At 37.7% G+C, this 26,806-nt stretch overlaps 1 protein-coding gene across 8 annotated transcripts in view; it reads left to right on the top strand.

The window, feature by feature from the left end:
* MTUS2 (microtubule associated scaffold protein 2) overlaps window positions 1-26,806 on the top strand; it is a 763,366-nt gene that overhangs the window by 672,002 nt on the left and 64,558 nt on the right. The gene's annotated exons all lie outside the window — the stretch shown is intronic.

Raw genomic sequence — 26,806 nt, 5'->3', positions numbered from 1 at the left:
AAAATAGAGATCTAATAAAATTGATTTAGGTGCCTACCATGTGTAAAACTCTAGCAGGTCCTAGAGATAGCCAGAAATAGCAAAGCCCCTGACGTTAAGAAACTTATATTCTTCTGGATGGGATACAATCTGAGCACAAATAAACAAGGTAAAATAGACCATGGGAAGATAGGGCTTATCTTTCTTATCCATCCTCTTCACAGATTCCCTGTTCCAAAGCACAGGTCTGATTGTGTCCTTTCCTTCTCAAGTGTCCCAATGCCTCATTACACCCTGCAGGTTAAAATACAAACTCCAGGGACAAGAGAAGAGATGGCAAGGCAAATTTGGAAAATAGCCCATACTCCAGGCTGAAAAGTTTGAAGCTAAAATGTGGAGGGTTTATAAATCCTGGTTAAAGGATCTCTTTTTTTATTTTTAGAGGCTTTAGGGAATGCCAGTGAATTTCTGAGCAAGGAAGTAACATAATGAGACTTCTTCTTGGTGAAGGAAGGATTAGAAGGGGAGATACTTTAGGCAAAGAATTCAGTTAGGAAACTAACCATAACTAACAACAGGCACCAAAAAATGATAGCCAGCACTGCTGTTTTGGACTGTCAAATAAGAGAAAAGGACAAATCTAAGAGATGTTACAGGGGTAGACGCAAGAGGTCATAAATAACTGAGGTTTTAGGACTGAATGATGGTGTAACTAAGAGGATAACGGCACTATTCAGAGCAATAAAAAATCTTTAGGGTCATATTTAGAAAAGAAGATGGCAAGTTCAGTTTTGGACACTAGCAGGATGTCCAAGTGCATACATATATATATATAAGGCAGGTGGAGATACAGACCTAGAGCTGAAGAAAGGGATTAGGGTTAGACATAGAGGTGGGAGTTGTCTGTGTAGAGGTGATCATTGAAGCTTTGGAAGCACATGAGATCACTGAAAGAGAGGAGAGAGCCCAGGAGAAAATCCTGAAGGGCAGGAAGAAAAGGATAACCCAACAAGAGAAAAGTGATTAGATCTATGATTAAACTCAAAGGAAGCAACATTAAAGGAGCTCAAGAGGAGGGAATGGTCAAATCAATAAACATTTATTAATTTATTTATTGTTATTGTTATTAAGTGCTAAAATGTACCAGTCACTTGCTTAGAATGTAGGGGAGAGAAAAAGAGAAGAGAGAATGTAGGAAGAGAGGGAAGAAGGCAGGGAGGGAGGGAGAGAGAGAGAGAGGAAGGAAGGGAAGGAGAAAGGGAAAAAAGAAGGGAAGGAGAGGGAGGGAGGAAGGAAGGGAAAGAAAGAGGGAAGAAAAAAGTGATGGAAGGAAAAGAGGGAAGGAATAAGAAAGGGAGAGAGAAGAAGAAGGGAGGGCAGGAGGGAGGAAAGAAGGTAAGAGTTAATATTTTAATGCGAAAGAAAAACTATTAAATTTAGTAGTAAAAATATCATGGAAAAATTCTTGAGAGACCTGTTTCAGAAGCAAAGATGTAAGATTGTACAGTAAGGTAATAGAAGTAGTGAATGTAGGCTACTCTTTCTGGGAGCTCAATTATAAAACAGGAAAAAATGTAAGGCAGCTTGGACAGATAATGGAGTAAAAAGAAGGATTGTTGTTGGTTTTAAGGATAGAAGGTATATAAACATATTTGTAAAGGCATGTGGGAAAGAAACAATAGAGATCATTAAGATAATAGAGAATGAGGAAATGATCAGTAAAGAAAACTCTCTAAGGAGACAGAAGGGATCAAAGATACAAGAAGAGAAATTAGCCTTGACATGAAGAAGGCCTGCCTTATCCTCTGGGACCAGAGCAAAGGAGAGGATTGATGAAGGTACTGACAGATGTATTGGTCAGAGGGAGAGGAGACAAGAGGTGATTTTCTCATTATATTCTTCCTTTAGTTGCTTCATCTGTCAAATAACATGGCAGCTCTTGATAATTTCAAAAGTGCCTTCTAGCACTAAGACCATGGCATGAGAATTGAAAAGGTTAATGAGCTGGGAGTTCTTATAGTTTGAGTCATATGGGCTGATTCTTTAAATATCCAGAGTTCATCTGAGCCTGTTAACTTGAACTTATTGAAGACAGATCAATGCTATCGGACTATTTCCTCATTGATCTGGAGATTACATTCCCGGCTAACAATGTCTACTCTGTCTTTACTAAGCCAAAGATTAGTCCCCAAGGAAGAGAAATAGAAACAAAGCAAAAAAAAAAGAATTGTATTTCAGTCTTATCACCATTATCTGTTATCCCATCTATCCCAATTAGTGCTATTTCTTCTTTGATCCTCTTTCTGCCCAAAACATTATTTTTCAAAGGACCTTTCAGTTGTTCTTAGCATCATTACCAGAACTGGCTCATTCTGCTTGTTAGTACTCTGGACAGTTCTTGTAGGATCATATTATTCTTTTGTCTTCATCCTCAGTTACTTAAATTTGTTACCCTCTTAAAAATCTGAGTTGGCCAATGAGTTAGTTTCCTCTTACCCACATCCATGCCTGCAGAAGGTTCCCTGTTTTCTTTCCCATCAGAACTATTTCTGCTTGTGTCTTCAGAGTTTCATTATTAAGCTCTTCCTTTCTTTGGGTCAATTGGATCATATAATTAAGATTTCCCTGAACCCTTTGAAACCCACTCTCCCAAAATCTAGTGTCAGACCTTGTTAAGCTTTTTTCTTACCTATCACAAACTGTATGATGGAATGATCACTTTCTTTAAGAGTTTCTATCATTTCTACTTTAGTAACTAATTCTTCCTTGTTGAATCCTAATTAGGCATCCCTCCCAAAAAGTTCCTTTTTGAGTTCCAAATTCTCTCCCTTCTCCTCTCTGAGAGGGTAAGTGACTTGATATACATGTGCAATCATGCAAAACATATTTCCATTTTAGTCATGTTGTGAAAGAAAATACAGACCAGAAAATTAACAATGAAAGACACATGCATACACAGTGAAAAAATAGTGGGCTTCTGGAGATGGATAGAATTTTTCATCATGAGTTTTTTGGTGTTGTCTCATATCATTGTATTGCTGAGAATAGCTAAGTCAGTTACAATTAATCATTGTACAATATTGTGGGTTTTTTTTTTTTTTTTTACTGTGTACAGTGTTCTCCTGATTCTGTTCATTTCACTTTGCATCACTTCATGCTAAGTCTTTCTAGGTTTTTCTGAAATCATACTGTTTGTGATTTCTTATAGCACAATCATCTGCCACAATTTGTTCAGTTATTCCCTAACTTTCTTAATTTTAATAGAAAGAAAATATCAGTATTCATATGATTGAAGACCTCATTGCTACTGTATCATACTTGCATATGTCTTATCTAATTTCTCCTTTTATCCAGCTGAGATACCATATGTCCCAACAAAAGTTTTGTTTTTCTTTCTCTTTCCATTAATCATTACTCCAATATCTTCCATCTTCCCTGGATTTTCTTTTCTGACTATAATTCCTATATAGAATGCTTTTTAGGCTATCATTATTCTTTCCACCATTTATTTGCTCTGTCTCCTTGAATAGGTATATCCTTCCAGATATATATACCAATTATGAATTTTAGCTCACCAAGTCTTAATGTTTATTGTGAGGTCAAATTTCTATTATTTTATTATTTATTATCATGTTATCATAATTTCCAATTATAGAAATATATAGAATATATATATATATATATATATATATATATATATATATATATATATATATATATATATATATATATATATATATATATATATATATATATATATATATATATATATATATATATCAAGACATTATAATTTCTAATTGATCCACCTTGTTTCCCAAGTCCTGGGCATTTGTATATAGGTATTAGAAACCATCAACTTTATTGCTAGCTTTCTCCTTGAGTATTATCTCCAGTGAATTACTGGTCCTCTTTTCTGCTTTTCTTCCTCATATATTATTATCCTTGTTACTGGACTTATCAGATATTTGTGAGCAATTTTCTCCTTACATTTGATTTTCAAGTTCAAAGCATTTTAGATTAGATTTGCAAAACTACAAACCAGTCTATTTTTGAGACCTAATTCTACATCATTGGGCAAGATCACATCATTTCTAAATTTTAGTCATGGTCTATGAATAATAATGACTCCCATTTATGTAGCATTTAAAAGTTTGCAAAATGTTTTATTTATATTATTTCATTTGATCTTCTCAGCTTCATGAGGAACATAAGTATTGACATATTCATTTTGCAAATGAACAATTTGGGCTCTCAGAGAATGTGTCATATAATATATCCAGTGCAGGAATTGAACCTACTAAATTAACCTATTAAATTTAATCTGTTAAAATGCCACTAATGTTTCCAAGGGTTTTTTTGGGGGGTGGAGATACAGGTTACCCAAGGTTTCATAATTCTTGGCAATACTTTCTAGGTTCCTCTTCCTAGTATCATTTGTTCCCAGGTGAATCACCAGAAGCTAGCAGTGATCATCAAGTTTGAGAATTCTTGGGAAGTTCCCTGTCACACTCTCCATATAGACCTCAGGCAGATGGCAGGCCACTCTGTTGCTTATGTCAGTATGACAGATGCTTGCCTTGGTACCATTCAGTATGAAATTACCAATGTTATTTCTTGTTCTCCTGACCATTACAAGTAACCTTTCTTTTGATGGTACCTGGCATCCATGACTTGTTTTTGTTTATTTGTTTTGCTGCTCATCCTTTGTTTTCAAAAAGGGCCAATGACATCACAGGGGTCTTGACTCCCAAATGAATTGGAGTTAAGTGAGGCAGAATTATACAAATTCATAAGCCTTCCTCTCTCTTCCAGAGTCATTGAAATACAAGGTATCCACAGCATTCCTTGAGTACATGAAACAGCTTTTTCCAGAGATGGTCACAATTCTTCTCTTACTGGAGGAGCTTATACTCTAACTTAATTCCAAATATTCAGTGCCTCAACAACATCTATTTAAAACCATGAGCAAGCATCATGTATAATGGGGACAAACTGGAACCATTCCCAATAAGATCAGGGATAAAACAAGGTTGCCCACTCTCACCATTACTATTCAATATTGTATTAGAAATGCTAGCTTTGGCAATAAGAAAAGAAAAAGAAATTAAAGGAATTAAGAGTAGGTCATGAGGAAACCAAATTAGCACTCTTTGCAGATGATATGATGGGTATACTTAGAGAACCTTAGAAAATCAACTAAAATCAACTAAAAAACTACTAGAAAAAATTCACAACTTTAGCAGTTTCAAGATACAAAATAAATTCAAATATTTAGTTCCCCTTCATCTTCTCTTCCTTCTCTGTATCATGTTCTCCTTCCCTCCACTGTTTTGACACAAATGAAAATACTTGCGGACCCTTTTATAATCTTTTTCTTTTTTCCTCCTTAAAACACTATGGCTATTTTTCAATTCAATTCAATAAGTATTTAATGTATTTAAGCACCTTCTATATGCCAGACACTGTACTTGATATTGTGCAAAAGAATAAAATAGAGATCATCTCTGCCTGCAAAATACTTCCTTCTAGTGGGGAGAAACAGCCTATACACAATTAAGTCAACACAATAATTTCTTGGTAGAGGGTCCAGGGAATAAATAACACTAAGGGGAAATAAGATATCTCTTTCAAGACATATTTTATTTTCCCTCATAATTTGGAAAGCAAAAATGTACTCCCAATTTCACTTCCTCCTTCAGGGTTGAAACCCACTTGTACTTTGCACATATATCAGTGTTAAATGTTTAAGTATGGGTTTGATGGAGTCACTCACTCAAATTACCCACTCCACTTTAAGTAAATGTCAAGATGGTATAACCAAGTGAGAACCCTTCATTATTAATTATAACACTTTATTAATCATAGGCAAAAGTTTTTTATCAATTTGTTATTGTTGTTAAATTGTTTCATTTGTATCAACTCCCCATTTGGAGTTTTCTTGGCAAAGATACAGGAATGGTCTGCTATTTCTTTCTCTAGTTTATTTTACAGATGACTGAAACTGAGAGAAATAGAATAAATGTCTTACTCAAGGTCACACAGGTAGAAAATGTCTGAAGCTACATCTGAACTCAGTTCCTCCTGACTCTGGGGCCTAGAACCTATCTATTGGGCCACCCTTGATCAATTTATATGTCTTTTAAAAGACATTGGATAAGACAGTGAGGTGGTACAGGAACCACTGACCTTCTGATTGTTTCCATTATTTCCCTGAAAGATAAGCCCCACTTGGGGCAGACCCCCATCATCTCATCCCTTGACCACTTCGATACCCTCTTGGTTGGTCTTCCTGTCCCAAGTCTCTCCCTATTCCAGTCTATCCTCCACTTAGCTGTCACACAGTGATCTTCCTAAAGTCTGACCATATCACTCTTCCACTCCATCTCCAGAATCAAATGAAAAATCCTGTTTCTTTTCAAGGCCTTTATCAATTAGTCTCTCCCTCCCTTCCAGTCTTCTCATACTGAGCCTTTGTCCTAAGTCTCCGCCAACGTCCCACCTTCTGCAAGAAGTCCTTCCTAGTCCTCCTTAGTGCTAGTCCCTTTCTTTATTGATTATGGCCAGTTTATCCCGTGCCTAGTCTCCCATCAGACTGAAAAAAAGGACTAAGTTGATTTTGTTTTGTTTTGAATTTTTTGCCTTTTATTTATCCCCATCATTTAGCACTGTGTCTGGCCCATAGTAAGTACTTAAAGGTGCTAATTGATTTGCTGGTGGAGACCAAGCTTGACCTACTTGGCAGTCACATAATATACAAGCATACAAGGCATTGGGACAAAAGACAGAATAACCTTCTAATGAAATCCAGTCGTTATTTCACTTTGTTCCCCATCTTCGGGAGATCTCCCTCTATTATCTCTGGAAGACAGGAGCTCTCTCCTCAGTTGGGGGATGGAGTTTGAATTATCTAGTAAAAAGAAGCAAACAAGTAGAAACATTCAAGAAAAAATCCAGTTAAATGAGAACCGCCTTCTTGTTTTATCTTGTCAATGCTTTCTAGATATTTCCCTGGACCCTTGGCTCTATACAAGCCTGCTCCTTCATTTAACAGATCAGTTCCAATAACATTTATTATGATTTTCAATATTTACTAGAATGTTATGGTGGATGGAGTCAGCCTCAGTATCATAGAATTTAAATTCTGGGTTCAAATCCTGACTGTTTCTGGCACATAATGGGTGCTTTACTCTTGACAAATCAACTAACCTTTCAGAGCTCTCAGCCACTCCCTAAGACTATCGATGTAAAGCAGGTACCTATGTTGGTAAAAGAAATTTTCTCACTGGGAGTTCTTTAAACCAATGAAATCACAAGTCCAGCTCCTGCCCTTAGTGCTTCACTAAGTTAGATAAGTCATATTAATTCCAAATTGGTGAAGGAGTCTTTTCTCCCAGTAAAGTTCTCCTCCATTACGGCATTATGAAGAGAACCCTGAGTTTCCAGTAACTAATAATAACAGGTAAGTCCCATCAGATTGGAAAGTATACACCCAATGATGAATTCTGAGTCTGTTGTCTTTGGCTAGCTAGTTAAGTTAGCTAAGTTAGGAGAGGCAGAAGAGTACAGAAGAAAGAACTTTTACTCTGGAATCAAATGACTTAGGTTCAAATTCTGCCTCTGCTTTTTGCTAAATTAAGCAAAACACTTAACCAACCTTGGATTCAAATTCCTAAACTGTAAAATGAAGAGATTTAACTAGATAAAGATAATTTCTGAGGTTCCATGTAGCTCTCAACCTATTATTTTAACATCATGTGAAAGGTCCATTATCAAAAAATGATCACTAAATAATGATTTATTTTTTTTTGGCTGAGTCAAGTGAGGTCAACTGGAGCCTTGGAAGCACAGACTGCTGGATTTAGAATGAAAAGACCTGAATTCAAATCTGGATCTAGATACTTACTAGCTGGCTGACTCAGGCCAAGTCATTAAATCTGGTCTGCCTCAGTTTCCTCATATGTAAGATGGGCATAATAATAGGACCTACCTCCTAGGGTTGTTATGAAGATCAAAGGAGATATTTGTGTTTTCCAAGCTTTAGAGTGTTTATATAAATGCTAGCTATTGTTATGATGTTAAGTTTCTGCTATGTGTGAGAGATTGTAGCAAGCATTGGGGATACAGAGAAAAGAAGGGGAAAACAACCCCTTTTCTCAAGGAGCTCATAACCTAATGACAGAAACAACATACCAAAAATTGTGTGAAAATAAGATATATAAGCACAGCTGGGTAGTGCCATAGTGTAGTCAGGAAGACTCATTCTCCAACCTCACACACTTAACTAGTTGTGTGACCCGAGACAAGTCACTGAATCCTGTTTGCCTCAGTTTCCTCATTTGTAAAATGTATTGGGGAAGGAAATTGTAAAATGCTCCAGTTCCTTTGCTAAGAAAATCCCAAATGGGATCACAAAAAGTCAGACATGATTGAAAAACTGAACAACAAAAATATATTTACAGAATTAATTGAAATTGATCACAGAGGGAAATCATTACCATGAAGGTGGTTGAGGAAAGGCTTTTTTACAAAAGGTGGGATTTTAGCTGAGACTTAAGGGCTCAGGCTTGAGATTTATATGTATCATAGAATATGCACTATTTCTCAAAAGACAGTTCAGAGATGGAGGTAAAGATTTTTGGTGTCATCTGCCTATATGTTAGAGTTAAAGAGGTGGCTAAAAATGATTGCCAAGGCAAAGAGTACAAAGTAAGAGGAGAAAGATGAGAATAAATCTGTACTGGGAATTCCCATTAAAAGTTCAAGAAGAAGTTGAGGAGCCAGTAAAAGGGACAGAACGATTATAGAGATAGGAGGAGGTCGAGGAGAATGAAATGTCTATGAACCAAAGGAGAAGTGAACATCAGTAATTCAGTATTCAAACTTTAGAAAGATGAAGACTGAAAAAAAATTGGATTTGAAGATGAGGAAGTCTCTTGTGACCTTTCAGAGAGCATTCTCATTGGAATTGTGGGAACAGAAGCCAGATTTCAAAGAATTGAGGAGAGAGTTCTGTAGATGAGAAGAACCAGCATATATTTGTAGCCAGAGAAAAGAGACTAGTAGAGAGGGATGAGAAGGAATTCTTGCTGAAGCTAAGATAAAATACGAGAAGAGATAAACAATATATTTAAGAAATATAGCCTCAATTGATATAGAAGTTAAAATTATCTACAATTGAAATATGCCAGTAGTTAAAAACTATTCATATTAATTTAGATCTCATTAAACTGTTGTAATAAAACAAATAAATATACTGCCCACTTTATATGTTTATTATCTATTGATGTCAATAATTTCCTTAAAAAGTAAAATATTTGCTTATAAATATACTTATAGTACCTAACTTGGCTAGCCATGAGCAAAATAAGCAAAATTTATTCTTATAAGACCAATTCCATCAATAGTTCCATCTATAGATTGAATTATTGCCTACCACCTAAGTAAGACACTTCAGAAATTCTAGCTCATCTTTGTGACAGTCATTTCCAATGCCTTCAGGCTTTGACAATCTCCTATTCATATCCATTATTTTGAGAGGATGAATAAAGCCAGGCATTTAGTCAACTCACAAGCATTTTCTAAATAAGTGCCAGGTACTGTGCTTAGTTAGTCCCATAGATAACTATGTGGAACATATATTCCATATATAACATATATTATATAGAAAGATATCTGCTAGCTATCTCTATCTATAGCTTTCCTCTTTCTCCTCCTAGAGTGCGATGGTCCTGTCTAACTCCTCTGAAGGGCTCAGAGTAAGTCCTTGTCAGGATAAGCAAAAGTCCTTGCCCCACGTTGTGGACACCAATATGTAAAGTTCTGTTGTCTTCAGAAACTGCCGATTGCTCTCCGCTTCAACTCTGACCTAGAGTAGTCTCTCCTCAATATCTCGAGTGCTGCCCTCTTTTATCCTCCCAGAGAATGGGCCTGGAATAATTCAGGGGCTTCTGGGAAAAAAATACTTCAACCAATGAACTTGCTCCTCCTAAGCATGCAAGCTCCTCCCCAGAAGTTTGAAGGGGTAAAACTCCCAATAAAGGCCGGAACTAGAGAATTGTTAAGTACTGACTTAGCACTTAGTAAAAACCTAACAAGTTAGGGATACAAGGAATTGCAAAAAACACTGTCCCTGTCCCCAAAGAACTTACATTTTAGTGGGGAAGAAAATATGCAAACAATTACATACATACAAGAGATTTACTGAAAAGGTGGATCATCTTGAAGGATGGTGAGGGAGAGGAGACTGAGAAAGCTCCCCTCAGAAGGATATATTTGAATTGAGCCTGGGAAAGTCAGGAGATAAGGGTAAGGAAGGAGTGCATTCCAGATATAGGAGACAACCAGTGAAAAAGCATGGAATTTGGAGATGGAGTGTCTTAGACAAAGGACAGCAAGAAGGCAGCTGTTATTGAATCTTAAAGTTCTCCTCCTCTAGGCATATGCTGTAGAGAGAACAGTGAACAAGGCAAAGGACTTATTTTTGTTGTTGCTATAAAAAAAAAAGACCTAAAACTAATGTAGATATACTTCCCTTGGGGAAGAGGTAAAGAAATTGTGTTATATGAAATATAATAGAATATTCCTGCCCCATAAGACATAATAAAAGAGAAAGATTTAGAGAAAATCACAAAGACCTATATGAACTGATGCTTAGGGGAGTGAGAAGAACCAGAACAATTTATGTAATAACTATAACAATCAAAAAAAGAAAGCAATAGTGAAAGAATTAAGAACTATGATAATGTACAAACCACTTATCAAGAAAAAAGAAGTAGGGAAAACTGCCGTCTTTCAAATTTAGAGAAATAATAAGACGATAACAGAGCAAGAAATTCTTCTGTGAAAGGGAAAACTTAGAATGGAATAGAATTAGAGGGGAACTAGTAAATGAGTTAGTCCAAGCTTTTACCTGACAAATAAATCTCCTCTTTAAATCTTGCTTAGGTAGGAAAAGTTTGTTGGAATTATGAGGAATATGTTGGTAAATGTTTAACAACCTATTCTCAAAGCAAAACAAAACAAAACAAAAAACCTGTGCCCACTCCATAGTTTTAAGTTTAACTTGAATTATTTATATTATTTTCATGACCTTCTTAATTCTCAGCAATCAACAGAATAATAAACTAAGCCCTGATTTATTGCACTTTCTGATTTCTGAGGAATAAAGGCTCGTACATAAAATTTAACCATCAGCTCTCACAATTTGTTTAAACTGGACCAGCATACTCTGATTAGGTGACCTCTTCTTAAGTACAACTTCCTTCCTTTTTTATAAGGATTGATGGAAAGTTAAGTTACAATTGTCATTTAGTGGCTCCAATAATCGTTTCAATAATGCAATAATGCTTAGTGGTTCATTCAGTGGATTGTTTTCATTTTCCATTTCAGACTAACTTCAGGAAAATCATTTAATCTCCCTCTAACTTTGCTTATTTAATCTTAAGATAAAATATTCAGGTATAAAGTGCTCCTGAGTTTCAGAGAAGACAGACGGGATGATAGATCCTTATAGACTAAGTGAATGTAAGCTGTCATCTTTGATTTGCCAAGCCTTTTTAATTTTGTTAAGTGACAGGTTCAGTGAAGAAACGGATGCTATATCATGAAAATTCCATTTTTAGTCATTCAGCTTTTAAATGCCACAGGCTGATTCAAGGGGGCTTTTAAGCCACTGTTACTTGTTGCCCTTGGAGATAATTAGAAAATAGCTGCTAAGTCCATAAGTCCAGAAAAATTGAAAACTGGTCAGCAGGTTTTAACCTTAGAAGAAGGCAAAGTGATCTGTCTGTTTGGATTATATGCAGCATCTCTACCATAATGCTGGTCAATACCTAGGTGAATTTGTGCCTTCTGATTTTATGTCATGCTTGAGGTCAGTGCTCAACAGAGTTTTGAACTAACAAAGGACTGGTTCATTCTAAATGAGACCTTTTTTTTTGGGGGGGGGATTCATTTTCCATATTTCCTTTTCTTGGGGAGAGGGGAAGTATGGAAATGAAAGACACTTTCAATCAATGAGAGAAGAAATAGGAGTTAACAACCACTAGCCTTTTGGCTATATAGTATGACCATTCCAGACATTCAATCAACTACCCATGTTCTAAACTTATGGAATTATTATTATCATATGAGTCTATTTACATCATTGTAGCATTGACAAAAAATGTATAATTTTGATTATTTCTGTTCCATCCCTTCTGAAACAGAGCTTACCAAATAAGAAAGAGTTAAATAGATAATGATTTGAAATTTCAAGTTCTTAAATCTTTGCTTTAAATAGTGCTCAAAATAACCATCAATCGACAGTTAAAAGAAGAAAAATACAGAGCAAAATCTGTTGCTAAGAAATGGATTAGCTTCGAATTTTAATGGGTTCTGTTCTTTTAATAGCTAACATTTATATAGCATTTACTATGTGCTAAAAGCTTTACAATTATTCAATTATTTGAACCTCATAATAACCATGAAAGATAGATACTGTTATTATTCCCATTTTACAGATAAGAAAAATGAAGCTGAGAGAGGCTTGCTTGTGTTGTGGGGGAAAAAAAATCTGCAATAAAGAGAAACTGAGGCACAAAATTCTGAACATGATTAATTTATTAGACTAATTAATTATTAATTAGTCTAGCAATTGTCCATGAAAGGGATCCAAGGCTCTTTACTAGCCAAGGATGCATCTGAAAATCAGAGGAGCTCTTTTATATACTTGCAAGGGCAACAATACCCAAAGTAATCCAGAGATGCAAGCTAAACTAACACTGTGATTGGTCTGACACAGAGATAGTGAGTTTACAACTGACTTAACTAAGAGGGAGGATTTCCATGGCCTATGGCAATGGGGGGAAAGCAGACTAACATCCCCTAGAAAGCCTTGTGGTGGGCAAAGTTGCTGTGGCCAGGCTGGCTCCTCTTCCTCATCCCTTCTCCCAACAAATTCACTGATTGAGTTACAGCTGTGAGGAAGCTCAAACGCACATGATGAGGGAGCCAACCAGTGTATAGTGGGGTTGATGGTTAACATGTAATTAACTGACTAAGCCTTATTAAAGTAATAAAAAGTAAAATAGGGATAGCATTTTTCAGTTTTTCATTTGCATACTCACAGAGCTATTAAGTGTCTAAAGGCTGGATTTTAAACTTAAGACTTCCTGCCTCTAGATCTCATACTTGATATTCACCACCTAGCTCCTCTTGTTCTTTTAGCTGCCTAATATATTTCCAGTTACTCATGAAGATTAAATCTAACTGAACGGTAGGAAGACTTGGTGAGAGGAAACCTTCAAAGTATTCAAATTGAGATTTGGCTAAAGATAATATGTAGCTATTTGTTCTTTCTGCTAAGGGGCAGATTAGAAACATGGGCCTTTGTGCACATTTCAAATGTATAGATATTGAATCTTGAAGAAGGCTCACTCAAATTCAGGTCGCTCATTTTTATCTAATCAGAATTTCCTTCGCACTTTGGGCTATTCTCTCTCTGATTTACTTACTTAAAATATATAATCAAACTTATCATTGAGGAGTGTTACCTGAAATTGGATCCTAGGTTTACAGATTAAGAGTTTGAAAAGGTCTTAAAAAGTCCTCTAGTGCAGCGTTCTTATTTTCCAAAGGAGGAAAGTGAGACATTTACAAGTGGTGTGACAGGCCCCGAGTCACAAAGCCATGGAATAGCTGAAATTTGGCCCCAGCCACTCCTGAGTCAGGGTCTGGGGGCTCCATCCGCTGAAGCAGGCTGCCTCTCACAGCACCCACAACACTGGTACTGTGACTCAGAGAGAGGCGAGTTAGAAGGAAAAGAGTTTGTCCTTTCTCCTTTGGGCCTGACTTTTTGTCACACACACACACAAAGTCCCCTGCCTTTGGGACTTTACATTAGTTATATCTGCTCTCATTTTGAATCTTTTTCATCTACTCCTAGAAATATTCAGGACCGGTAGCTGGTACAATGGATGGAGTGCCAGACCTGGAGTCAGGAAGACTCATTTTTCAGAGTCTAAATCTGGCTCCAGACACTAAATAGTTGAGTGATTCTGGACAAGTCATGCAATCCTGTTTGCCTCAGTTTCCTCAACTGTAAAAATTAAAGAGGGGCAGCTAGGAGGTGCAGTGGATAGAGCACCAGCCCTGAATTCAGGAGGACCAGAGTCCAAATCTGGTCTCAGACACTTAACACTTCCTAGCTGTGTGACCCTAGCCAAGTCACTTAACCCCAGCCTCAGGGAAAAGAAATTTAACTAAAGAAGGAAAGGGCAAACCACTCCAGATATTTGCCAGGAAAACCCCAAATGGGGCCATGAAGAATGGGACACCAGTGAAATGACTGAAGGACAGCTACATAAATATTCACTATGATTCCACAAAGCATTTGCGTTTAACATTTAGCATTATGCTCAAATGGAGATTTGTCTAGGAATAGAGTGAGCCTCTGATTTCATTGGTTTAAGAAAGAGATGTCATAATCACCAGGCTCCAAGGAACCCCGAATTCTGCCTGAACTTGATTAAAATGTAATCGGGAAATGGTTTAACAAAATAAATTAAAATGCAATACAGTATAGATAGTATTAATATGTGGCTTTCTAAGTCAATGTGTGGCCCGCCAGGATTTCTTCTACTTGTGTTGGATGCTATCTCACCCAGCTGAGGAAATGCCATCTCATGATGCGAGCTGTCTTTTTTTTTTTTTTTTTTTTTTTTTTTTTTTTTTTTTTTTTTGCAACCGATAACCACCCGGAGCGCCAGAGACGAAGGACTCCTCCAGGCTCACCCAGTCTGTCTGAGTTCGCTTGGCCCGCCCCCAGGCGTCTGTATGTTATGTCAGCGCAGAAAAGCCGCGTCATAGCCTTGGAGTAGAAAAATCTGGCATTTCATCTCCTATGTATCCTCGCTGTGTAATCAATTATGGGTCATTTAAGCACTTAATAGTAATCCCCCGATTTCTCCCCCAGCCTCGGGCTCCTCGCCCTCTAGAGAAAAATAAGCGGCTCCCCTGCTGGGGTTGTGGTGGAGATCACGTGCTTCCCAGACGGAAAAGTACTGTGTAAATGTCAGCTGTAACTGTAGAGAGCGCGCTGGGCAGAGTACAGAACCAAAGCATTTTTCTTTCTTAGCAGGCTTGCCTAAGAAATGGAGGGATGTGTGCAGTAAAAGGCGATGCTCGTGGTCTCAGTTTAAATTAAATTCATTGTAAATTAATATATGTTACTACATATGATGATATATAAGAAATATGAATTAAATTTCATTAATTAGAACAATTAAATCAAAGACGATGTGTAAAGAGGATTGGGGTTTTTTCCATGGTACAACACCTTGAAATTGGCGTGGGGGCCCTGAATACCCATGAAGAGTTAAAGGAGAATTGCAAGGACTTTTTTAAAACAAGGGTTACTTGTCTGGGACCACAGCTTCAAAAAAACCCACATCACAGACAATCCAAAGAATAGGGCCTCCCTTACTCCAAGGAGATTTTTGGCGGCTCTTGCTCTCAGGTGTATGAGTGAGCCATAGGCCCCCAGCGAGCTTCAGGAGATGCGGCCACGAGCCAGCAGATGGCAGCAGAGAGCAGCGCAGAGCAGTCCTGCAGACTAGGGACAATGGCCCACATGGCCGTGAGACAGCAGGGATAGGGCGGGTGGGGAGTGCGGTAACCTTACCAGGTCAGGCCTTGTGCACCGCCTGGCCACGGGCTCTGTACTTTCACAGGTGCTGCCCCACCTCCCCAGGGGCTGTGAGTAACCTGTGGGACTGAACTCTGTTTCTCTCTCGGTAGAATTAGAGATGACTCCTTCCAAGTCCAAATCCACGGTCTTTGTTATTATTGTTCAGTCCTGTCCAACCCTCATGACCCTGTTTGGGATTTTCTCGGCAAAGATGCTGGTTTGCCATTTCCTTTTCCAGCGCATTTGACAGATGAGGAAACTGAGGCGGGCACACGATTTAGTGCCTGGGGCCAAATTTGATCTCAAGAAGAGAGAGCTCCAGACTTGGTGCTCCATCCGCCTCATCACCTAGCTGCCCTGCCCTGCGCAGTTTATTCAAATGCTTTTTAGTTTTAATTTGTGTTTTCTCTGAATGAATGCTTTAAAGGATTAAGCTCCTCCTCGGGGTAAGCTGGGAAGCAGCGGCTTTGAGCTGGTGCAGAGAGAGCCTCCGAGAGCTTTCTGGGCAGTAGCGGAGGGTGTGCCCCAGGAGGTTATTGTTGCTGCCCCTGACGAGTAAGGGGATCACAGAAGTGCCTTTGGCAGCACTTTGGTATGCTCCTTGATCCGAGATTCTGCTCCGTCAGCAGACAGGGGTGCTCCATAAATTATTATAAATTTTAATAAAAGTCAGCTGTCAATCAACAAGCATTTATTAAATGTCTATTACGTGAAAGTTACAGGGTCAACTGCTGAAGGATAGGAAGAAAAGGAGAAAACAGTCCCTGTTCTCATGTTTGCATCCTAATGGAAGAGACAACAAATAGAAGTAAACATATGCAAAATAACTATAAAGCTGATAGAAGGGAATCAGCAAGAGAGGGGGCTAATTTTTTGGTGAAAAAAAAGTCAAAATTCCTAACGAGGGAAAAATCTTACCTAAACACCCTATTTAGGAGGCAGAACGTGCAAAGAAATGTTTTTGTTCTGTACCCTCTTCTAGACTTGTCTGAAATTCCGCCAACTTCAGCCATGTTTCCCATTCCTGAGGGCATATTTGGGAGCCTTGAGGTAACACTAGAAAGGTCATGCTCGGTGCTGATGCTGTTATTGATTAGCTAATGGAAAAGTTGAGAAGTTAGGGGAGATTTTCCCACTCGTGGTTCTTTGGCAATCCTGTCTCCCTGTGGAGGTCCATGGGCGACTGTTCTTAACTTGTCTCTACGGCAAGGTCCCAAGCTAAAGGCAGCCCTGCAGGAAAAGGTCCGGTGGTGTTTGGGATAGCAGCCAGTGGTGGGTCCTCACTTTTGTTGGAAGAGGAGGCAGCCACTTGTGCTCCCACAGAACGGCCAACGGGAGGCCGGCCACCAGTAAGCCAGTTTCATTCTCTAGTCTTTCTGACACCCCCCCCCCCCCCAAGATGGCCAGCGTCATAGTTCCATGTTAAATCTGTGCTGTAAGTAACACTTAACTAGCTCTGGTTTCAGAGGCAGGGTCATGTACATAAATGTGTCAGCACATTGAGAATGGTGACAGCTGGCTGCTAGCTCTGCAAAGGACCCAAAGTGCTACAAAAAGAGGAATAGAATCAGTGCTGTAGGGCAAAAAAGGGAGAGTAAGTTCTCTTCAAAAATGATTTGTTGCTATAGGGAAATCATCAGAAGAGGCAGCCAGCTAGGAGGTATAACAGAGCATGGGGCCTGGCGTCAGGAAGGCCTGAGTTCAAATTTGGCTCAGACACTTCCAGGGCAAGTCACTTAACTTCCTGTTTGCCTCAATTTCCTCAACTGTACAATGGAGAGAATAAGAGCAATTATCTCTGAGGATCAAATGTGTACATCAAATGAAATGATATTTTAAAGTACTTGGCCCAGTGTCTGGCACTTAGAAGGTGCCAGCTATTCTCATTCATTATTATCTCCCATTTTAGATCATCTTTCAGAATGTCTCTGGTCTCATCAGAATAGATATCCTTTCTAGTCCAGATCACAACTTCTCCGTGCCTTAGTATATGGTTCCCTGAGTAACTGTGACCGTACAATTCTTCCTTCACAGCAGATTCCTATGCCTTGTTAGGGCTCCAATTGCAAAAATTCAGTATTTCTAAAATCGAACTCATTCCCCCACCCCAAACCAGCTCCTCCTTCTGATTCTTATATTTTTCTGGGTGATATTGTTGTTTATGTAATCATCAGGTCTCAGACATGTACCGTCTCAGAGATTGTTCCTTTAGAATGATATAACTGTGCTTTCTTTTTCATTCAGGCACCTTGTACATAGCTGGCATGTTGTAATTAAATTGAATTGATTCCTGCCATTTTCCCATAGTTTCCATAGGACACAGTTCATCTCTTCTGGTCTGACTGGTATACCTTGTCTTTAGTCTGTTGTCTTCCATTTGCCTTACACATCACTACCAGATTAGCCTTGAAATGTTTTAAGTATGCTCCTTTCCAGCCTCCTACACACACATGCAACACTCGCCCACCTCCAATTTTATTCACGGTCCTCTCTAACATCATTTTTATGACTATTTCCAATATGTGACCTCTGCAGTATGATTTACTCATTGTTCCCCCCAAATGCCATACTAGGCCTACTTCTCTGCCTTGGCTAATACTATTTTCCACTTCGGGATTCCTTTTCTCTGTGTCTGTATTCTGTCCTTTCTGAGCATCCAACCCAAGTCCCATTTCTTTCATATTTATGAAGGTAATTCAATCCATTCTCCTATGATTTTTCCAGTCTTGGAACAACTCTCAGCTTCTTCACTATTGTAAAACCCTGTCATTTCTGGGACTCTAATTCTTCTTTTGAAGATGTAAATTTATTCCCACATGACTGATATATTAGGGAATAATATGAGCAAACTCAAACTTTGTGTTTGCTTCTATGCTCAATTTAGTCTTAGAGAAACAGTGAGAAAACGCAGAAAATTGCACCCCTTGACAAAATTTGCAAGTTGCATCTCTTCCAATATCAATTCCACAAGTAAACTTTAAGAACCTTTTCAAGGTGTATGTGTGAGGCTTTGCAGCCCACCGAGGTGGTCCTGTCCCCCTGTATAAACTCAACTTTGCCAGCCCAGGTCCTGTGGAAACTAGAGCACATGTGGAACAGCACCCTGTTATTACTGTTTTAATATTTATATATTTCTTAACCATTTAACATATCTAAACTGTACTACCATTTTTATTAGATTTCTATTATTAGTTTTTGAGTATTACCTCACTAAACATCTCCCCCAAGTTCTGTGATTTTTATTTTATAAAATAACATAGTAGGGTTATATAAAATAAGCACAGTAAGTTATTTTCTTTCTTTTCCCCGTGAGGCAATTGGGATTAAATGACTTGCCCAGGATCATACATCTAGGAAGTATTAAGTGTCTGAGATCAAATTTGAACTCAGGTCCTCCTGACTTCAGGGCTGGTGCTCTATCTGCTGCACCCCCTAGCTGCCCCACAGTGGAGTTATTTTCAAGAACCCAAATATCAAGTGATAACACAACTGACTATACCTTTTTTATTAATACCTTTTGCTTTTATATTGTTTGGATTTCTCCCTATATCTTTTCCCTTCCCCCTTCTCAGAGAGTCATCCTCTTATAACAAATAATACTTTTTAAAAAGGAAAAGAGGATAAAGGGAGGAATTCAACAAAACCAATTAGTACGTCAAAAATACATAGGCATTCATACCATGGATCTTTTCATATCTCTTCTTTAATTTTTACCATTTATTTTACACTTAGTATACATGTCATTTTTTTTTTCTTTTTGTATATTATTATTTCTCTTCTCAGCTAGACTATAATTCCCTTGAAAGCAGAAACAAAGCCTTGTACCTTTTATATCCACAGTATATAGCACAGTATCCCTACACAGGACTGGTTATTATTAGTGATATGAGACATAAAGCAATATGAGTCTGCTTCAAAGACAATTCCTTATAAGCATTTATTTTCATTTTTCGGCTTTTTCCAAAGATCAGTAAGAGTGAGTTATATTTTTGGGGAAAAGTAAGGTTGGAAAAAGTGACTGTTTAGATTTTGAAATTGTCAGCTGGAAGAAGAGTGGGAAACTGGCTGCCCTGTTTTGTAGTTCTTCCTCAGGTGTGGCTGTAAGAGGTCTTTCCTCATCTATAAAATGACGATAGTCTATTATAGCAGTGGTCCTCAAACTTTTTAAATAGGGGGCCAGTTCATTGTCCTTCAGACTGTTGGAGGGCCAGACTACAGTAAAAACAAAACTCACACTCTGTCTCCGCCCCTCAGCCCATTTGCCTAACCTGCGGCTGAATAAAGGTCCTCAGCAGGGGCATCTGGCCTGCAAACTGTAGTTTGAGAACCTCTGGATATGTCATAGGGTTACTATAAGGGTCAAATAAAACAATGTTTGGAAATGCTTTACAAACCCTTAGTATGAGCATTGTTTTTCCCATTTACTGATGGGGAAGCCAGCAGAGAGGGTTAGTGACTTTCCCATGAATAAGAAACTAGGTCAGAAAGGCTGAAAAGGCAAATGTGTCTCACAGGCCAGAACTCTTGTGCTGTTCTACTCTACCTTTTGGGGAGTCATTTTGGAATTGGTTTCATTGGTCTTTTTTCCTGTATGCTTTAAATACAGCCAAACCTTTGGGACTGATTATCCAAATTATAAATAGTCCAAGAGCCTTTCTTCTTCTTTTTTCTTGTAAAATCAGTAGGTGGAATCAGTAGGTGGAATCAGTAGGGGAAAGGAAAATCAGGAGATAAGAAAACTAAATTCAGTTCCCTTTGATTTTTTTGGAACCATTTGAGATTGATGAGGGAAGACAATGGTGAAAATTATCCTGGAGAGTTATCTGCATATTTCAGTTAGCCATGACCTAGTATTCCTTGTCCTGCCACAGAAAATTAAGAGTAGGCCGTGTGTTTTTTTGTACACAAGGCCAAATATTCAAGTATATCCACCCAGAGTTCATTCTGTTCTCATAGACAAAGGAGTTTAAAATGCCAGGTCCAATCATGAGGTTTCACAATTGCCTGAGCACAATATTCTCAAGGCATGTATAGTCAAATTGTTCTTTACATAACAAAGCACTTAATAAGTATTTATGGAATTGATCAATTACAAGTCCAGGTGAATTTGGAGAGGAAGGAAGAAACCAAGTGCATTAACATTTTCTCCTGAAAGTAATTATTTTTTTCCTTTTTAGTTGATATTATTTATCATATCTGTAAATTTTTTAAATTTCCAAATGCTTTAAAATCTGAACCACTTATTCAAATCTGTTCTTTATTGCCTTTTAATCCCTACTCTCATACTTCATTCCAACTGATGAGTTGTAAATATTACCATACCAAAAAATCATAAACCAGCTATTTGTTGAAATACAAATTATCTTAATTAGCCCTCAAATTTTTTTTAAAATAAATATGCCTTAATTTAACTGAAATTGTTTCATTCTTCATTTTCCTTCCTCCCACTTCCCCATTCTCACTTTCCTCTTTTAAAAAAAAACAACAACAAAAACGAATACTAGCATAGACATAAACAATATCTCTGAAAACTGGTTTTATGAAAAAGATAACAACAAACAAAGCAATGTCACAAGGGACTTTGTTTTGTCCCCCTTCTTTCCCTGATGATTTAGAGAACAAGGAAAAGAAAAAAGAAGAGGTGTTTTGTTTTGTTTTGAAGTACAAGAGGGACTTCTTTAGCAAGCATCCTGGAGAAGCAAAGGAAGAAGAAAAGTCTACACTGGAATCCAATTTGATTTTACCGATGGCAGCTGCTAGTTTTATTATAATATATTCCCCACTGTAGGGATAAGGAGCAGCTGTTCTTTGCCCCGTTTAGCTGCCGGTGACAATCCAGCCTGTACTGTACTTCTATTCTCATTCTCCCTTGCCTCCATAAATAGTCTTATGAAGAATTTCAGTTCATGTTTTATTTTCCTCTGGTTATGGTCAGAGTAAGCATGCCCACATTCTCTGATGCTTGCCACAAGTGTGTGTACTTCCTCCTCCTCTCTCTCAAGCCATTAAAAACTCTAGATGGAAGTGTCTCCAAAAGCAAATGAATGAAAACCTGAGTATGCTGTGAAACGTATGTCCACACAAATCTCTTACTTTAGTAAAGATGCAGTGATTCCCTTTTTCATCCCAGGCCTTTCAGAAGTCTCAGAAAATTAGTCTGTATTTTATTGCCTGTATGTATTAATCTGTTTAACATTAATATTTCAGATTATTAAAGGTTATTTTTAAATGGGACAGACAGATTCTAGAACAGTCATGCATATAGTAGCACTTATTAAATACTTATCAAATGGGTGAATGAAGACTCCAAACTTTAAACATTCTGACCATTTTGTATGGAAGGCCTTCTAATATGCCTTACAATCTTTCCTTCTCTTACATCAGCAAAAGATATTAGACATAATTCAACTTTTCAGTTTGGATATTTTAGGCCAGATACAAACATCCCCAAATGCAAATTCATATTCCAAAAAAATTGGGCTAATGAAACAAATTTTCAAAGAATCTTTTACCAAATATACTTAGTAAGTACATACAGGTACAATTCCTTATTCTATATGCACAAATGGTTCCATCCTCTATCTCTTCTCCAGCAGATTACCCCTTTCTAATATCCTTTCATTAATCTTCAGTCTCTCCCTCTTTACTGGATACATCTCTAGTGCTTACAAACATATTCCATGTATCCCTCATACTAAAAAAAAAAAAAAAAAAAAAAAAAAAAAACAAACCTTTAAGTCATCCACTTCCACTAGCTATCATCCAATATCTCTCCTCCCCTTTGTGGTTAAACTACCTGAAAAAGCAATCTACAGTTAGTGCTTCCATTCCCTTTCCTCACATTCTTTCAACTTTACAGCATTCTGGTTTCTAACCTTATCATTCAACTGAAACTGTTTTCTCTAAAGTTCCCAATGCTTTCTGTGACAAATCTAATGGCCCTTTCTCGATATTCCACCTTTCTTGATCTTTCTGCAGTTTTTTTCATCTCTGATCACCCTCTTTTCCTGAATATTTTTCTCTTTCTAGGTTTGTGATACTTGTCATCCAGTTCTCTTCTTCTGATCAGGGGTATTCCCCAAGGTTCTCTCCTAGGTCCTCACATTCTGTGATATTTTTCTTGGTGATCTCATCATCTCCAAAGTATTCGGTTATCACCTTTATGTAGATGATTTTCAAAACTATTTAACTATCTCAAACCTTTCTGTGGATCTTCACTCTCACATTTCCATTGGTCCATTGGACATCTCAAATTGGATATATTTTAGACATCTTTAACTCAATATGTCCAAACTCATTGTCTTTTTCCCCAAACCCTCCCTTCTTTTGAATTCCCCTATTATCTGTCATGGATATCATCTTCCCCCCAGTTACCCAGATTTGCAACCTCAGTGTCTACCTTGCCTTCTTACTCTCTCTCTGCTCCCATTACCAGTTTATTTCCACATCCTATTGAATTCCACCTTTATGACATTTCTCATATAGACCCCTTTTCTCCTCCGAAGATTTTTTCCCTCAAACCAAACACTCCATTTCCCAGTTCCACACATTTTCACTGATCCCCCTTCTTATATAGAAGCCCTCCTTTCCCAGTTTCTACCTCCTGGCTGCCCTGGGATCTTAATGATTGAGTTGGAAAGAGATGAGAAATTCCCAAGTACAACACAAGGGGAACGTGGTATGAATAGCCAGACAGACTCAGCAGAGAGGAAATAAAACAACTCAGTTTTTCAAGATGAAATATTCATAAGAGGCAATGGCCAGGATTGGACACAAGTGATTTTTATACTGCTCTTTTCTGCTTCCATTGGGAACAGGCCCTATAGGAATGAGTTAGACTTACTGAGATCAAGGTGGAGGAACTGAGTTTGATTTATGTTATGAGTGGGAAACATCTGAAAAAATGATTATTAGTTGATATGTAAGCTTCCCAATTATTGGGGCCCTTAACTGTACATAGTAATGTACAAATAAAATATGCATTATTACATTTAATAATATAACAAATTAATTTGTTAATTTAAAAAATTAACAGTTTTAAATTAAAACTTGGAATTTAAGGTCCCCATTGGTTTCTTCATTTTGTGGGTTGGGGAAACCTCCCCAACCCTTCAGAATACTAGCGTTATCTCTGAAACTCTCTCCAGTTAATATGTATGTAACATTTCTGTTGTTCACATGGAGTCTTCCCAAATTAATCTGGGGACAGGGGTAATTTTGCCCCTTTGTTCCCCCCAAGTTAGCACAGTTGCTAGCTGGCTACTTAAGGAATGCTTGTTGACTTGACTTGTAATATCATTCCAACTCTCCATCTCTGGGGACCCAGTCAATAAGAACAGCATCTTGGGTGGGGAATAAATAGTTCAGCCCATCTGAAGAGCTTCCTGTCTTCTTGGTATTGATTTATATGATTTCCCCACCGCCAATCTGCCAACTCTTCAAAACATTAACACCGTATAACCCACTCTAATTAGTCCTTTGAGAGCCAGAGAGTGAGCCACACAAATAAAGCTTACTACGACTTGTCATAAGATCATATATTTAGAGACTTTAAAGACATCTTCTTTTTTACATAAAAAGAAACTAAGATCTAGTGAAGGCACATCACTTGCCCAGGGTTATACACCTCATAAGGCTTTGATGTTATTTATTATTCAGCCATCTCCCAACTCTTTGTGACCCCATTTGGGATTTCCTTGGTAAAGATACTGGAGTAGTTTATCATTTCCTTTTCCAGCTCATTTTATAGATGGGGAAACTGAGGCAAACAGGGATAAGTGACTTGGCCAGGGTCACACAGTGAATAAATCTCTGAGGCTGGTTTTGAATGCAGGCCTTCCTGACTCCAGGCCTGGCTTTCTATCCACTGAACCACCTACAAGCTCCTAAAATATCTCTAAGTCCTTAGTGTAGACACCATCCTTCCCACCCTACTAAAACAAAAACAAATAAAAAAGTGATCAGAATGAGGGGTTTTGATACAGAGAGTTCTACCAAGAGCTTGTTGCTAAGCAGACTGGCTCTTATGAGTTTTGATGCTGACATACAAACCCAAAGCACACAGCAAAGGTAGAATTTGAACTCTGCTTTTCCTGCCTCCACTTTCAGTGCCCTCTCCACTACTCCACGTGCCCATTAAATGACCACTCATTATTGTCTGATTTTATCACATTCATGTGGATATCGGAGACTATTTCTTCTCTCACTGTCAGTGTGCCTGCCTTTTAGAGGTACCTTCTCACTCCCTACTTCTAATCTGCTGTGGAAAATAATCAAATTTGTTAGAATGATGTGATTTGAGGGCCCAGAGTAATAAAGTGCCAGACTTTTAGGTCCAAGGATTTGTGACAACTGTTTAGAGAGCTAAGAATCCTTTACTCATAGGCAGGAGTACGCTGGAACTAAACTCCTTTCAGAACCAATAGTTAGTGTGTACATTTACACCCCATAAATCAAAATCAAGATTTGACTTGCTCTTTTGTGGACTAACTATACTTAAGGAAGTGATAGAAAAAATATTGTCAATGAAAATTCAATTTAAAAGGATCTCACATACTCCCCCCACCCCACCCAGAGAGCCAGTTGTTAAACATTTGTCAGCACACCTTTGCTCATAGGACGTACTCCAGAGAGTGTGGTTTCTGTAAGACTTTGAATAAGCAAGTCTTCTTGAGAGTCCCATCAATGAAAAATCTATTTTCATTTTAGTTATGTAGCATTTGGAATTCTTAACTGCCTAGCTAGAACTTAAAGGGGCTGAGGGGACTCAGAGGGAGACAGGTAGGGTGGGAGGAGACAGAATGTGCCTCTTAAGGATTTAATTATTATAGACCCTTGATTATGTTCCACACATCCTTCTCCAGACTAACAATTTCTCTCAGAAATTTCTCATTCTACCTTAGCTTCTTTGCAGAAATTTAATAGCTAAACTATTATTTAAGACTTGATTTTCTTTTGGAAAGGAGGGTAGGACATATTGATGAGTCTGCTGCAGAAGATTAGCGTCATCCAGTAAAATGGGAAGATACTTGTCCAGATAATGAGCCTCAGGAAATCTTTCAGCAGCTTACACTTCATGTTTCTCTCCATATCCATGTAAAGAATTTGTCAGGTGTGCTGTGAATTAGAGGAAGATTTCCATGAAATAGAATAAATTTGAGACTAGAAAATAGAGGACCTGTTTACTATGATAATACTATCTTCTAAAGACCTGGCATTTAGCCTATTCCTAAAAACTCCAGTATTTATTAGCTTGTGTCTATGGGCAAGTAAGTCATTTAATCTTTTAGTTTCTAGGTGGTACTGTGAATAGTATATTACACTTAGAGTCAGTAAGACCTGAATTCAAATTTGGCCTCAGACAATTGCTATGGGATTTTAGACTAGTTATCTCCCTCAGTTCCCCACCTCTGTAAAATGGAGATGATAATAGCACCTCCCTTATAGGGTTTTTATGCTAAAAATGAGACAATATTTGTAAATAATTGTTCAAACTTTCAAGTACCATGTAATTGTTAGGTGCTTTCATTAATAATAAATGGAGGAGAGAGGGTTAGACTCAGGGATCTCTATATGGTCCCTTCTAATTCGGGAATACTTCTGAAATCATAGTTCAAATTTCACCTCTGACACTCCTGTGCAACCTTCAACAATTTGCATAAATCTCAGTTTCCTCATGTGTAAAATGAGCTAATTAGACTTGATAGTCCCCACATCTAACTCTATGATACTAATTCTTTTTTAATTGATTTGTTTTATTTTATTTCAAATATAGATTTTTTAAGAGCCATGTTGGGAAAAAAATCTGAACAAAAGGGGAAAAAAAGGAGTGAATGTATCATGTGTTGATTTTCAGTCAGTCTCCATAGTTCTTTTTCTGGATGTGAATGGTGTTTCTGTCCAAAGTTTATTGGGAGTGCCTTGAATCTATGATATTACTATTCTGATCTTCAGATTCTTCTTCTATAAAATGGGAATAATATCATGTGTAGTACCTTTCCTCACAAGGTTGCTGTAAGAACCAAAAGACATTAAATACCAAATAAATGTTGCCTTTTCCACAGCTTTACTTCAAATTATAGAGAAAATTTATTTTCTGACTTCTAGTAGTGCATTTATATAATAAGAAACAAATGTATCATTATTCCTTATTTTTTC

Source organism: Sminthopsis crassicaudata, chromosome 3, assembly GCF_048593235.1.
Source record: "Sminthopsis crassicaudata isolate SCR6 chromosome 3, ASM4859323v1, whole genome shotgun sequence".
In the NCBI taxonomy this organism is placed as follows: Eukaryota; Metazoa; Chordata; class Mammalia; order Dasyuromorphia; family Dasyuridae; genus Sminthopsis; species Sminthopsis crassicaudata.
The sequence above is the reverse complement of the archived record's forward strand: the minus strand, read 5'-3'. Positions and strand labels throughout refer to the sequence as shown.